General features: G+C 45.0%; 1 protein-coding gene across 3 annotated transcripts in view; it reads left to right on the plus strand.

Moving 5' to 3' along the window:
• NCOA4 (nuclear receptor coactivator 4) overlaps window positions 1-14,325 on the plus strand; it is a 28,619-nt gene that overhangs the window by 403 nt on the left and 13,891 nt on the right. Inside the window, exon 1 of one of the 3 annotated variants that reach the window (XM_053584984.1) lies at window positions 10,326-10,640. The exons of the other annotated variants lie outside the window; for them this stretch is intronic. The gene's annotated coding sequence lies outside the window, so the exon portion shown is untranslated. Of the gene's footprint in view, window positions 1-10,325; window positions 10,641-14,325 lie in introns of those variants that run through there. 3 annotated transcript variants of the gene reach the window in all.

The raw sequence follows: 14,325 nt of genomic DNA on the forward strand, positions 1-14,325 counted from the left end.
CTTTCCTCCTCGGCCCTCATTTCGCCAGCTCTGAGCCCCCTCCGGTCGGCCTGCCTGCCGGTTCAGGCCTCTCCTTTCCTCCTCGGCCCTTCTCGGGGCCACCTCTTCCTGCCTGCCTGCAGGCCCGGGCCGATCCTTTCCTTCTCCGCCGTCCTCACTTCACTCCCTGCGGCCACCTCTTCTTGTTTGCCCGCTTAACCTCACCTTTAGGTGTGCCTGCTCCGAGTGAGTTTCCCTATGGTTCTCGCCTCTCGCCTGTGTCTCTGAAGCGAGGTAGGGCCTGTTTTCTTTAACGGGCCTAGATCATATCCATTTCTAGCTTGTAACGTGGAAATGCAAAGCAAATAATGTCTTTTTCGGCCCTGTGTGTGTCAGACACATGCCATCTCATTTAATTTTCTCAACCATCCCGAAAAGTACCTTGATCATCTTCGTTTTACAGATGAGAAGAGTGAGGGTCGCTCATACATCCACTCATTCCACCAACAATCATTTATTCGGTATCTGTATGTTCAGGGAGTTGATATAACATTGAGAAAAATGGACAACATACTCTCATGTAACTAAATTGTTGTGGTGGGAACAACAATAAACATATAAATAAATAGTCTTAGATGCTGTGGGATATAACACCGAAATGATGTGATCAAGAATGACAGAAGTTAGAGTGGTGGAGTTTGGCACCAAGGGCAGTTTTTTTTTTAACCAGGCCATTTTGTGTTGCTTTCTAATCAGGGTCAGGTTCACCATAGTAACTGCCTTTTGGATGGACTTAGCTTTCCACCACACCCTTGGCAGTTTGGAAATATGGTTGTAGGTACTTTTATTTATTTTTTTTTTTTGCAGGTTTTTTTTTTTTTTTTTTCTTTTGGCCAGGCGGGGTTTGAACCCGATACCTCCCGTATATGGGAGCTGGAGCCCTACTCCTTTGAGCCACAGGCGCCGTCATGGTTGTAGGTACTTTTACTGGGGTAAAGATGGAACAGGTAGTCATAAGTGGCTTATATCTCCACTTGGATCCTAGTGTGACATTTCTGAACTTTAAAGTACATCAGACCCTTGGTGGAAGACTTACCCTGATTATGCAGTGGAGGGAGATTCTCCTTTACTACCTTCGCTTAGGACGTTTAGTTGGTTAGCTCCTTTAAGGATTTACTAGCTTACAGATTTTTTTTTTTTCAGATAAGTAGATAAGATAACAGTAGGGTCTAGCACAGTAACATTCCTTACATTTTCTCCTTTCTCATCTTCAATGGAGGCTTTGTTCTTGGATCTCTAGGGAAAATCCTGTGTTTAAAGTTTTATGATAGTTTATATGTAAACAAATCCCTAATTATACTATCACCTTTGGGCAAACAAGTATTGCAAAAGTGGAAAAACATGTTGTACTGTGTTAGGAAAGGAAAATGTGCTTCTCAAGAGAGAGAAATGATATTTTAAAATTACACAGTATTCCTCGCCTCCATTTTCAGTACCAGAAACTCAGGAACCGTGTAGAGATTTCATGAAACTCCACAGGATACCCTGATATCTATCCCTCTCCCCATTTGAGAGCCTCTTACTTAGTGTTTTGTAACATTTTCCCTCATATAGTAAATGTTTGCATACCAAAAGGCATTCAGAGCCATCATTGCCACTGCTGTGGACTTTTAACTTTTAGTTTCTTATTCCAAAGATTAGTATTTTGATAAATATTAATCAATTACCACTAAAATACTAATCATTTCCACTAATGGCTTTATTGTTGGTAAATCAGAGACACAAATTCTCCTCTAGATGACTTATTCAGCATTGTATCCTCAGGGACTATCACAGTATGTGTCAGTTTAGGTATTCAATAAATGTGTTGGATGAATACATAAAACCTACAACATAGAAGGTGTGGCTAAGGACTTCAGACTCTGGTCTGTGGTTAATCTTGGCTCTTCTACTTGGAAGTTTATGATTGTAGATAACATAACCTTGTCAAGCCCGGGTTGTTTTTGTTGTTGTTGAGACAGGGTCTCCCTCTGTTGCTGGGGCTAGAGTACAGTGGCAACCTCAACCTCTTGGACTCAACCTCCCACTATAGCCTCCCAAAGTGCTAGGATCACAGGCATGAGCCACTATGCCTGGCCGTTTTTTTTATTTATTTAATTTTTATTTATTTATTTTTTTAGGACACATTAAAATTTGCTTTAATACTTCTTTGGGGGGAAAAAAAAACCACACTTGTAATGAATGAACAAGAAACATTTTTATGCTATTATTGTATCTACCATGCCATGAATTCATAGGGGAAGAGGTTCCAGCAGCTCAGAGAGGCACCTTGCCATTGAATGTGACAAAGTGTTGATTGACTTTTGAATTCGTGGGAAATAGGTCCCAGCACCTTGTATCACTGTTACATGGGGACTATTGGTTATCTTGTGTGCCCCTGCTGTACACATATGCCATGAGCTCATGGGGAATAAATAGGTTCTTGCTCCTAAAAACATGGGTCCACTAGTACTCCTGTGTGCTATGTTATATGCTTATTATGCCATGAATTCATAGGGAATGGTTCCAGGAGCTCAGGCTCCTTTCCGTTAGTTCTCACAAAGTGGGCTTCTCTGGGTGGCGCAGGCTGGCGCTTCAGTTGAACCCAGGTACCTTTCTCTTTGGCTTCCTTCTTTTTCTGATCATTTTCCTTCGCACGTTTCAGGAAGCTATCTCGGCTCTTAGAGTGCTTAATATGCTCAATACGAACATTAATCCTCTTTGCGAGGATCTTGCCCTTAACTTGTTTGTTTACAACAATGCCAGCAGCATGCTGGGTAACATTGTAAACTCTTCCAGTTTTGCCCTGGTAACATTTGTGTGGCATGCCTTTTTGAACAGTACCCATTCCCTTGATGTCTACAATATCACCTTTCTTGCAGATTCTCATATATGTGGCCAAAGGAACAACTCCATGTTTTCTAAAAGGCCTAGAGAACACGTATTGGGGGCCTCTCCTCTTGCCCTTTCTGTTTGTCATTTTGGTGAATTACTGGAAGATGGTGTCTCCGGCCGAGAGGCCGTTTTTTGTTTTTTTTTTTTAAATGGTGATGGCAATACCTACTCTAAAGGTTTCTGAGGATGAAGTAAGAAATAAGATAATATATAAAAAAACAAGTCTTGGCACATAATAGCATTGCTGAATTCGTTTATCCAACAATTATTGAATACCTGCTATACGACAGTGAACAAAAAGACAAAGTTCCTGCCCATGTGGAACTTAACCTTCTAGTATGTTTTCTGAAGGGAAGTCAGAAAATAAAAGGTTTTTACATGTCAGATTGTGGTCAGCACTATAGAGTAATAAAATACATATAAGGGGGAGCAGAAGGAAGAGTTTTCAAAACACAGGGTGCTGAGGAATGGCCTCACTGAGATGTCCTTTGAGCAGTTACCTGGAAAAAGTGAAGTCATGGGCATGAGGTTGTCTGGAAGAAAGGACAAGGGTCCTGTGGCAGGAGCATCCTTGGGGGGTGGAACAGCAGCCGGGAGGAAAAGAGTAGGCAGGAGGGAATAAGTCAGGAGTAGTCATGAGGTTTCTGCAGGAATCTTGGAGAGAGATGATGACGACGTGAGACTGATGACAAACAGAATGTCTTTATCATTCTATCCCATTCTCTAAGAGTAACAACAACATCGGACACCTATACACCTCTTTCTATGTGTCAGGCTCTGTGTTAAGTACATTTTATATATTAATCATTGGCAAAAAAACTATTTCTTGACAAAAAAGTTTTCCCAGCCTCAGAGAATGAAGACTTGTCACTATATTCAGGATGGACAGTGGAATGTGCTGTTAATTCAATGAACACTTTCTGAAGCATGACTAAAACCAGTAAAAAGGCAAACCTAAAGTACTAATAAAGGCCCAACCATTCTTTTTTCATTTCAGATTAATATGAGGATACAAACCATTAGGTTATATAATTTACACTTGACAGGTAAAAATCAGAGTTATAATTGTGTTCTGTACCCAGAGAGTGTGCTATAAACCCATGAATTGTACCCATTGCTAGTCCCTCAGGCTTTAGAACAGGGAAAATATTTTATTATTTGTTTGCTTCTATGGGGAAAACCACAGAAGTTTGCTATGCAAAATCAGGGATGAAATGGTATTGCTATTATGATGGTAGATAAGATCATGTTTTCCTGTCCTTGACTATATTATGGCAAGAAGTTTCCAGTTGAAGATAGAGCAGGCCCACAGTTCTGAAAGCTACCCAACTTCTGTTGATTTCAGTTGGAATTTTCGTGACATTGCAAAGTCTTGAGGGAAAAAATTCAGAGTTGGCTGGGCAGCGCCTGTGGCTCAGTGAGTAGGGCGCCGGCCCCATATGCCGAGGGTGGCGGGTTCAAACCCAGCCCCGGCCAAACTGCAACAAAAAAATAGCTGGGCGTTGTGGCGGGCGCCTGTAGTCCCAGCTGCTCGGGAGGCTGAGGCAAGAGAATCGCGTAATCCCAAGAGTTAGAGGTTGCTGTGAGCCGTGTGATGCCACGGCACTCTACCCGAGGGTGGTACAGTGAGACTCTGTCTCTACAAAAAAAAAAAAAAATTCAGAGTTGGCTATAGGTATAGTAAATGTTTTCCCTTTAACTCACAACCCTGCTGCTGTTTGTGAATCCTGAAAGCCAAGCTTTGTGTTTTTGGCAGCAGAAAGTCACTTTATCTCAGTGCCTATCCTGGAAACATAATTTCAGTGGTTAAACCCTTGCCAGGTTTTTTTTTTGCAGTTTTTGGCTGGGGCTGGGCTTGAACCCGCCACCTCTAGCACTTGGGACCGGCACCCTACTCCTTTCAGCCACAGGCGCCATCAGAACCCTTGCCAGTTTTATCTTGTTTCAAAAAAAATTAAAAGTAGGGCCCAGCGCAGCGTCTCACGCCTGTAATCCCAGCACTTGGGAGGCCGAGGCGGGTGGATTGTCTGAGCTCACAGGCTCGAGGACCAGCTTGAGCCAGAGTGAGACCTCATCTCTAAAGAAAAAATAGCCAGGTGTTGTGGCGGGTACCTGTAGTCCCAGCTACTTGGGAGGGTGAGGCAAGAGAAAGAATTGCTTGAGCCTAAGAGTTTGAGGTTGCTGGGAGCCAAGACGCCATGGCACTCTACCAGGGTTGACAAAGTGAGACTCTGTTTCAAAAAACAAACAAACAAACAAACAAACAAACAAAAGTAATAGTTGTGTTAGAAACATTTTTCTCTTCTGGCCCAGCGTGGTGGCTCACACCTGTATTCCTAGCACTCTGGATGGCCAAGGTGGGTGGATTGCCTAAGTTCAGGTGTTAGAGATCAGCCTGAGCCAGAGCAAGACCTTATCTTTAAAAATAGCCCGGCCTTGTGGTGAGCACCTATAGTCCGAGCTACTTGGGAGGTTGAGGCAAGAGAATCGCTTAAGCCCAAAGACTTTGAGGTTGCTGTGAGCCGTGATGCTATAGCACTCCACCGAGGGTGACATAGTGAGACTTTGTCTCAAAAAAAAAAAAAGGAAACATCTTTCTCTTCTGAAAAACCTTCCTGGGGCGGTTCCTGTGGCTCAGTGAGAGGGCTCTGGCCCCATATAATGAGGGTGGTAGGTTCGAATCCGGCCCCTGCCAAATTGCAACAAAAAAATAGCCAGGCTTTGTGGCAGGAGCCTGTAGTCCCAGCTATTTGGGAGGCTGAGGCAAGAGAATCGCCTAAGCCCAAGAGCTGGAGGTTGCTGTGAGCTGTGATGCCATGGCATTCCAGCAAGGGGGACAAAGTAAGACTCTGTCTATAAAAAAAACAAACAAACAAAAAAAAACTTCCTTGAATTAATGCAGGCCTTAGTGGGACATCAAGTTGATTATGTCTAAAATAGAAACTAGGCGGCACCTTTGGCTCAGTGGGCAGGGCGCCAGCCCCATATACTGAGGGTGGCCGTTTCAAACCCAGCCCCGGCCAAACTGCAACAAAAAATAGCCGGATGTTGTGGCAGGCGCCTGTAGTCCCAGTTACTCAGGAGGCTGAGGCAAGAGAATCGCCTAAGCCCAGGAGCTGGAGGTTGCTGTGAGCTGTGATGCCACATTACTCTACCAAGAACCATACAGTGAGACACTCTCTAAAAAGAAAAAAGGGCGGCGCCTGTGGCTCAGTCGGTAGGGAGCCGGCCCCATATACCGAGGGTGGCGGGTTCAAGCCCGGCCCCAGCCAAACTGCAACCAAAAAATAGCCGGGCATTGTGGCGGGCACCTGTAGTCCCAGCTATTTGGGAGGCTGAGGCAAGAGAATCGCTTAAGCCCAGGAGTTGGAGGTTGCTTTGAGCTGTGTGAGGCCATGGCACTCTACTGAGGGCCATAAAGTGAAACTCTGTCTCTACAAAAAAAAAAAAATAGAAACTTACTGTCACTGGTCTGAACTTGAGCATTCATTTATCATTTATTCATCCATCAGTTTATCCAAAAATGTATTAAACTTCTGCTGAATTTAGGGCCAAGCATTGTACAGTGCCAGGGACACCATTCGTTTTATGTTGATTCAAAACACATGAAATGTGAAGGGGGTTGGTAAAGTCAAAGTAGTGATACCAGGCTGTCGGACTTACTGTACAAAGTTAAATAAGACATGATCTTTTCTTTCAGGAAGTTTTCAGGCTAGGGAGGCAGGCATGTAACAGTGTAGTATGTGTTACAAGTGTCATGCTGGAAATCCATACTGATTATAGTGGGCACAGAGAAGGCAGCAGCCAATTCTATTGGCCAAAACTATTGAAGAATGAGGTGCTTAATCAGGAAAGGCTTCATAGTGATGCTAACTTGAAAATCAGACAGGTAGAGAGAAGAGAAGGGACTGATGTTGCTGGCAAAGAGCTGGGAGAACCATGCTTGACAAGGTGAACCAGACTGCACAGCTGCCCAGCAGATCAGGATGTGGGGGCTGCTCTGGGAGACAGCAGGAGAGTCAGGTTAGGGACAGAAAATAGAGGGCTGCGAAGGTTAATTTTATGTGTCAACATGGCTGGAATACCTAGAAACCCAGTAAAGCATTATTTTTGAGCGTGTCCATGACGGTGTTTCTGGAGGAGATTATGGTGTGAATCTGAGTAGATTAGATGGGTCTTCCCCACCTTCAATGTAAGTGTGCCCCCACCTAATCTTCTGGGGGCCCTCTGAGAGAACAAAAACAAGAAAAAAGGCAGCTCTGTCTGCTGGAGCTAGAACACATTCTTCCTTGCCTGTCCTTGCGCAATAGGACTGCAGGCTGACCTTTGGACTCCAAGATTTTGATCAGTGGCCACCTGGTTTCTCAAGCCTTTGGCTTTGGACTGTGAGTTATGCCACCATTTCTTGGTTCTGAGGCCTTTGGACTTGAGCAGGGCCACACTACTGGCATCACAGGGTCTGAAGCTTACAAGACACCCTGCCTTGGTACCTCATGGCTTCCTAATCGTGTGAACCAATTTGTAGCTCATACACGTATATACATATCAATCAAATCGCTTCTTTCTGGAGAACCCTAATACAAGAGCCTTATTTTCTTTGTAAGAAGTTTGGGCTTTATCCTGTAGGCAAGTGGGGAGCCACTGGGGAGCTATAGTTCATGTGCCTTTAGATGAGATGATTTCCTAAGAGTGGATGGTTATGTTGTTTTGAGATAGCACAGAAATTCTTGAAGTAGAAGAGGGGTAAAATGCTTTATGAAATGTTTCTCTTTTTGAACCTAAACATTTTTGTAGAGACATGAGCAAATAATGAAACTTAAGGAAAAGGAAGTAAAGAGGTACTTGCAAAGTGGTCTGAGCACAGATTTTTAAGATTTTTATGATTTTTCCCTCCCCAGTCTTTTTATGTTTGTATTTAATAATATTAATAAGTAACAACTGGGATGGCGCCTGTGGCTCAAGGGGGTAGGGCGCCGGCCCCATATGCTGGAGGTGGCGGGTTCAAGCCCAGCCCCGGCCAAAAAAAAAAAAAAAAACTGCAATAAGTAACAACTAAAGCTGGCATAAACCTGCTTTCGAACCACCACCAGTGACTGTCAGTAAGTGTATATCCTGGAGAAGCAGTAGCTGAATTCCAGTATTTTTTTTTTTTGCAGTTTTTGGCCAGGGCTGGGTTTGAACCTGCCACCTCCAGTATATGGGGCTGGCGCCCTATTCCTTTGAGCCAGAGGCGCCGCCCTGAATTCAAGTATTTTATATTAAAAAAACTGACCAGGGGCTCGGTGCCTGTGGCTCAAGTGGTTAAGGTGCCAGCCACATACACCTGAGCTGCTGGGTTCGAATCCAGCCCGGGCCTGCCAAACAACAATGATGGCTGCAACCAAAAAATAGCTGGGTGTTGTGGTGGGTGCTTGTAATCCCAGCTACTTGGGAGGTGGAGGCAGGAGAATCACTTGAGCCCAGGAGTTGGAGGTTGCTGTGAGCTGTGATGCTACGGCACTCTACACGGGGTGACAGCTTGAGGCTCTGTCTCAAAAAAAGAAAAAAAAAACTGATTAGACTTGGCGCCTGTAGCTCAGGGGCTAGGGTGCCAGCCACATACAATGGAGCTGGCAGGTTTGAATCCAGCCCCAGTCTGACAAACAACAATGACAAATACAACCAAAAAATAGCTGGGCGTTGTGGTGGGTGCCTGAACTCCCAGCTATTTGGGAGGCTGAGGCAAGAGAATTGCTTAAGCCCAAAGAGTTTGAGGTTTCTTTGAGCTGTGACACCCATGGCACTCTACCCAGGGTGATAGCTGGAGACTCTGTCCCAAAATAAAAAAACAAATAAAAAAACTGACCAAAAGGGCTCTCCTGGCCTTATTGGATATGTAGGCATACGGATTATCTTGGAGGAAGGAGTAAAGTCATCATACGGGTAGTTCTATGTGGCAGGCACTGTCTTAAACATTTTTTTTTGGTGGGGCGGAGACAGGGTCTCACTGTGTTGCACAAGGCTAGAGTGCCATGGAATCACTCTAGCTCACAGCAACCCCAAACTCCTGGGTTCAAGTGATCCTCCTGCCTCAGCCTCCTGAGTAGCTGGGACTATAGGCATATGCCACAACCAGCTAATTTTTCTATATATATATATATGTTTTTGGAGACAGAGCCTCAAGCTGTGCCCTGGGTAGAGTGCAGTGGCATCACAGCTCACAGCAACCTCCAACTCCTGGGCTCAAGCGATTCTCCTGCCTCTGCCTCCCAAGTAGCTGGGAACACAGGCGCCTGCCACAACACCCAGCTATTTTTTGGTTGCAGCCGTCATTGTTGTTTGGCGGGCCCAGGCTGGATTTCAACCCACCAGCTCAGGTGTATGTGGCTGGCACCTTAGCTGCTTAAGCCACAGGCATCGAGCCTAATTTTTGTATTTTTAGGAGAGATGAGGTCCCACTCTTGCTCAGTATTCTCCAACTCCTGAGCTCAAGTGATCCTCCTTGCTGGGCCTCCCAGAATGCTAGGATTACAGGGGTCAGGCACCATACCTGATACCTGGCCCTAAACATTTTACATATGTTAGTTCATATAATTTCATTGGGTTGGGTCCATTATCATCCCCCCCCCCTTTTTTTTTTGAGACAGTCTTTTATGTTGCCCTGGGTAGATAGAGTGCCTTAGCCTCACAGGTCACAACAACCTCAAACTCCTGGGCTCAAGCAATTTCCTTGCTTCAGCCTTCTGAGGAGCTGGGACTACAGGCGCTCACCATAACACCCAGCTATTTTTTTTAGAGATGAGGTCTCGCTCTGGCTCTGGCTGGTCTCATGAGCTCAGGCAATCCACCCGCCTCGGCATCCCAGAGTGCTAGGATTACAGGAGTGAGCCACCGCGCCCGGCCTTATTTGTCATCCTCGTTTTACAGATGGGGAAACCAAGGCATAGATTAATTGGCTTGCCTAACATTACATCGCATCTAAGTGGTGGAGCCACGATTTGTACCCAAATGGTTGAGCTCCAGAGTCAGTCCTCCTAACTACTACATATCACTGCTTCTCCAGGTCAGGCTGCCATGTTCTTCTGTATTCCCACCATCTAGAGTTGTGCCTGGCATCTGGTAGGTATACAGTTTACCCTACCCTAGCGCCAGCCTTTTGTTGAGTGAAAAAGATCCTTAAGGTCTTAAAGAAAGCACTGGGCTGAGGACCTGAGTAAGGGAGAGACCGAGATACCGAAGGACTTAGGGTACAGATAGAGGCAGAGATAAATCGCAGGTGAGGGGTTGTCTGGGAGCCTGAAGACTAGGGTTGAATCTCTGCTGCCCTGACAGTGGGTGATCTTGTCTCAGGAGTCACATGCTATTGGCTAGGAACATTCTAATAATAACTAGTTTGTGACGTCTCTGACTGGGGACGCAGAGGGGTGTAACTGGGGAGGGGAGAGGAGCTTCAGGTACTCGTCCGGCTGGCCTTCAGCTGGAGGCCGTCAGGGAGGGGGCTACTGGCGCCTAGCCGGGAGTCTGGGCTGTGTCCTCCAGCTGCAGAGCCCTGGGCGCCCTGCGGGCGGTGCCGGTGGGCGGAGACTCCTGCCCTGCCACAGGCGCTTGGCCTCTGGCTCGCGGGTGGTCGCCATGTGATGCGTGGGCGGGGCGGGGCGGGGCGCGGCCGGCCCCTGCAGCACCGAGGCGGGGGCTAAAGCTGCCTGTTGCTCGTGACCGGCTTCCGCGGCAGGAATTTGGCCTGCAAGGTATGTCCGGCAGCCTGGGGGCCACAGCGGGAGGTGTTGGGGGTGGGTTCTTCTTGGGAGGCCAGAGCCCGAGGGGCAGAGGCCGTGTGCCCGCGTGCGTGCTGCGCGGCGGCGGTGCGAGCGCCTGAGCGGCTTCCCAAGCCCAGGGGACCCAGGCTCCTAGGAACTGCGGCTGGGAAGCCTGGAAAGCCGCGTGAGTCACGGTTGCTTTCGAACTGGAAATCGCTTGCGTAAACCTACCGCTAGATGGTAAAATTTTGCATTCGGTTTTCAGTTACACTGCTTGAGCTTTTCAGTAACTGCTTCAGAAAGCTGATGTGCTGGGATTGATCGCTTGCTTGTATAAAAACAGACAAGAAGCTCTGAAGTGTTAAAAAACTCTTAAAATATCTGCAATGAATTTATAATTAACCTTATTTAAATTCTGTTGAGATACTAACGTTTATTTGCGTGGTTTTAAAGAGATTGCAGAGAACCAGGTCCTGTATTAAAGAAATTACTTAGTAAAGAATTTAAAGTGGGCTGAGACTCGGGTAGGTAAACTCTGTAATGCGTTCAGTTAATTAATTATGATATCCAAAACAGCCTTTTTTTCTTGGTAGAAAAAAATTCAAACATTAGAAGAAAGTATTAAAAAGTAATGCCTTGACCAGGCGCAGTGGCTCACGCCTGTAATCCCAGCACTCTGGGTTGGAATGCCCCGAGCTCACAGGTTCGAGACCAGCCTGAGCAAGAGCGAGACCCCGTCTCTTAAAAATAGCCGGGCGTTGTGGTGGGCACCTGTTGTCCCAGCTACTCGGGAGGCTGAGGCAAGGGAATTGTTTGAGCCCAAGAGTCTGAGGTTGCCGTGAGCTGTGACGCCACTGTCTACACGGGGGGTGAGGGGAAGACATAGTGAGACTCTGTCTCAAAAAAAAAAAAAAGCAGCAATGTTACAAAGTTTATTTGTAGAATATTATTTTTAATTATGTAATTTATTTTTAATTTTATCTTTTTTTTGGAGACAGTCTCACTTTCTCCCTCTCGTTACATCGCCTTGGAGTCACAGCTCACAGTAACCTCAAATTTGGGCTTGCGCGATTCTCTTGCCTCCGCCTCGGCCTCCCAGGGAGCTGGGACTACAGGCGCCCACCACAACGCCGGGCTGTTTTTTTGTTGCAGTTGTCGCTGTTTAGCTGGCTCGGGTGGTGGGCGGCACCCTACCCACAGAGCTGCGGGTGCTGCCAGTTGCTCAATTCTTGTCCCACTTACTTCCCACTTACTAACTAGATTGGTGCAAAGGATTGTGTTGGAATGGCATATATAGTTTGTAGAATTTGTCTTTGAGGAAACTCCTGGTTCTGTTATTTGTTAAAGGAGTGTTTCTTTCCACTTCCTGTCACTACCCCCTCCTTCCAAACTTTTAACTTTGTCTCAAAAAACAAAACAAAACAACCCCCATCTAAGACAATCCTCTTTTGAGGGTGGTAGGGCAGTGGTTTAGATTGTAATAGTGAAGATAAAAAGACATTTTAAGTAATCTTTTAGTCATTTGAATTTTAGAATTAGAGCTGATTTCAGCTAGTCCTTTTTTTTTTAATTTTTTTAAAGACAGGTTCTCTTGCCCAAGCTGGAGTGCAGTGGCATGATCATGGTTCACTGCAACCTCAAACTCCTAAGCTCTGGTCAAGACTTTTTATGGGTTAAAAAAAAAAACAAAAAACAGTCAAAAGTGTGCATACTTGGTATATATTAGGGAGTTTAGACTACTGAACATTTGGAATAAAAATTTTTGCCTTTTGGTGTGTTATATAGTGAAAGACTAGATGAGGAGCTAGTTTTTATTAAAGAAGCACCACCTCCTTATCCCTAAGTCTGTGAGTCTATGTTATCTTCATTTATGAATTAGGAAGTTAGATTCCAAAAGATCAAATGGTCTGAGGTCATATCACTGGGTGGGTAAAGGATTGTAAGTCAGGGCCTGCTTACTTCAAAGTCTTGCAGCTTCAGCCTTCTTTCTATACTTCTTTCCACCCAAAGGTGGAGGTTCCATCAGCTTAACCTGCTAATAATAACTGGCAATGTTAAAAAGTAACACGGAGTGCTTACAGTTTGCAGAAGCTGGGTTAAGTGCTTACAAGCAGATGTCTTTAACCTCCCTGTAGGCTGTCTTCCTTTTTCCAGAAGAAATTGAGGCCCAGAGAGGTTATTACTAGCTTATGGGTTTCCAGCTTATAGACAGAGCCAGAGCTCAAGTTGGTCAGATTACAGGGTGATTTCTTAACCATCATGCTTGCTACAATGGCTCTTGAACCAGATACAAATAGTGAGTTTTTACTGAAAATGGCCACGTGAATTAGTTACCTCATACAAGTCTTCTTAGATGTGACAGTTCATAAAGGAGGCTCAGGCTTCAACTCACTGTGCTTTGAATTCATATACACAGTTCTGAAGATGACTGTTTTGAAGGATAACATTTGTTATAATTTGAAAATAAATGTGGTAACAGTATGTGGAAAAATCAGTTTTGTAACTTTTAATACCATCCTACATTCTGTCTGTAGCTGATAAGGGGAAAATCCAGTGTGTATAATTTTGCTGTAGTCTGCTTTTATAAGGTAGTACTTGTGATTTAATTGAGAAGACTTGCTTTGGGGATCTGGGAATATAGTCAGCAGTTTATGCATTTCAGTTTATCTCCCATCTTCTAGGTTTTTTGAAAGACAGCTAAACAAGCTTTGTATGACTGACTTAAGTGCAAAGTAAAGCAACTTGTGGTAATAAGGTGACAGTCCAGCTCTCCAAATCTGAGCCAATATTTCAACCATTTTATGTAGGTCTTTTTTTTTTTCTTTTAAGAGTCTTACTTTGTCACCTTGAGTAGAGTGTGGTAGATTCATAGCTTACAGCAACCTCAAACTCTTGGACTTAAGGGATCCTCTTGCCTCAGCCTCCCAAGTAGCTGGGACTACAGGTGTTCCTCACAACGCAACACCTTGCTAGTTTTTCTATTTTTGGTAAAGATGGGATCTTGCTCTTGCTTAGGCTGGTCTTGAACTCTTGAGCTCAAGCAATCTACCTGCTTCAGACTCGCAAAGTGCTAGGATTACAGGTGTGAGTGTGAGCCACCATGCTGGTGTATGCAGGTATTTCTTGAAGTCCCTAAAGTGTGTGCCAAGTGCACACTAATGCCCTGCTCTAAACAGGCAGCTTCCTTTGAGAAAACAGTCAGCAAAGTAACTACAGCTGGTGTTGACAAGGTTGGAAAAAATTTCCCCAGTGATAATCTGTCAAATCCAATTAAGGCAGCCCTTCTTTTTATAGATCATTATGGGGAAACAGACCGTAACAATTAACAAGGGAAGTTAGAAAATTTCCTGAACCCTTCAGTTTCTTGTAGGAACTTTCTAGTTCCTGAATCTGAATCTTTTGCTGAGATAGTGGAAAGTAATCCTGTTTGGCTGCTTCTCTTCCCATTGTTTTATTTCTGAGGGTGAGACTCAGCATTACTTTTGCTACATGCAACTTTTTGCTGGACACCTGGCTCTAAACTTCCATCTTGAAGATGCAGGCAAGGCCTGTCAAAGTTCCCTGTGTCTCAGGCAGGCAGTGAGTCATGTGGAGGACTCTACACTGGGCAGGCTTCTCTGAGGAGGTCATTGTTTCCAGGACTGTCAGGAATTTCTTTCCTATATTGGGTAAAATG

The sequence above is a fragment of the Nycticebus coucang genome, chromosome 3 (genome assembly GCF_027406575.1).
Source record: "Nycticebus coucang isolate mNycCou1 chromosome 3, mNycCou1.pri, whole genome shotgun sequence".
Lineage (NCBI taxonomy): Eukaryota > Metazoa > Chordata > Mammalia > Primates > Lorisidae > Nycticebus > Nycticebus coucang.